This window comes from Otolemur garnettii, unplaced genomic scaffold (genome assembly GCF_000181295.1).
Source record: "Otolemur garnettii isolate 467f Iridium unplaced genomic scaffold, OtoGar3 scaffold00251, whole genome shotgun sequence".
NCBI classification, from domain to species: domain Eukaryota; kingdom Metazoa; phylum Chordata; class Mammalia; order Primates; family Galagidae; genus Otolemur; species Otolemur garnettii.
The window spans coordinates 220,500-221,906 of NW_003852646.1; positions in this window are offsets into that span (position 1 = coordinate 220,500).

The window sequence follows — 1,407 nt, forward strand, 5'->3', positions numbered from 1 at the left end:
GTACTGCTGCAGAGATTGCTCATTGCTCCGCAGTGCCTATTCTTTTCCTCCTTAAACATAGAATCCTTGATTTTGGAGCTGGCATATGGACATTTAGAACATAGTACGTTCCCTAGACTCCCGTGCAATTATGCGTGCCCATGCGACTATGCCCTGGCCAATGAGATGTCAGCACAGGTAATACTGGCACCTTCTGAGAGCCTGTATTTTTTTCGGTTCCTTGCATTTGGCCAGAATGTGAATGTGATGGCTGCAGTTCGGGCGGTATTGAACATGATGGAACCGCAGGGGGGAAGGAGCCAGGGTTTCCGCACTGCGGAATGCCATGTCAGCCTTAAGCTGACTGCTTCCGACTTTACACAAGAGAGAAATATACTCCCTTCTCTTCCCTCCCTTTCCCTCCTTTTCCCTCCCTCCCCCTCCTCCTCTCCCTCCCTTTCTCCTCCTTTTCCTTTCCCCTCCCCTCCTCTTTCCCACCCACCCCTTCCCTTCCCGCTATCATGTGTGTCTGCAGGCAGCTCCGCAGATTATGCGCGTTCACATTTTCAACAATATATTCTCTATTGTTTTGATCTATCCTTATAATAAAAATGTATTATTACTGCAATTCAAAGTTCAATTTAAAAATATATACCACCTGCCTTCCGGCACCCTTAGTATGCCAAAAGGCCGAAGAGGAATTCTTGGAAAGAGGGATAAGGGAAGAGTTGAACAAAAGGAACAAGCTGTTCTTTGTAATCTCCTACTAAGTGCATGGCAAAGGGGTGACCTTGCAGACTGGGGGATGGCTGAGAATACATTGCTCTGTCACTATTTGGGTTCAGACCAGAGGTTTTACGCTGTTAGCTTCCGGTCAGAATTCGGCTGGCGGACATGTTTTCCTTGTCTTGCCCAGGGCTTTTAAAAATTAGAACTAGCAATGATTATTAAAGAATTGGGATACTTCAAATAAATATCTGGCTTTCTGGCTTTCTTAGGAAAACTGAAATACCTGGCAATGCTGGGTTTGTGTCCTAACAGCTTAATAGGCATCTTAGTTTTGTCTGTTCTTTATGCAGGGCAGATGCTGCCAGTTTGAAGGTTTGTTTTTTTCTTTTTTTTGAGAGAGAGAGAGTCTCACTCTCTCTGCCCTTTTTTTTTTTTTTTTTTTTGAGACAGAGCCTCAAGCTGAGCCCCTGGATAGAGTGCCATGGCTTCACTGCTCACAGCAACCTCCAACTCCTGGGCTCAAGCGAGTCTCCTGCCTCTGCCTCCCAAGTAGCTGGGACCACAGGCGCCTGCCACAACACCCGGCTATTTTTTGGTTGCAGCCGTCATTGTTGTTTGGCGGGCCCGGGCTGGGGATTCGAACCTGCCACCTTAGGTGTATGTGGCTGGCGCCTTAGCCGCTTGAGCCACAGGCGCCGA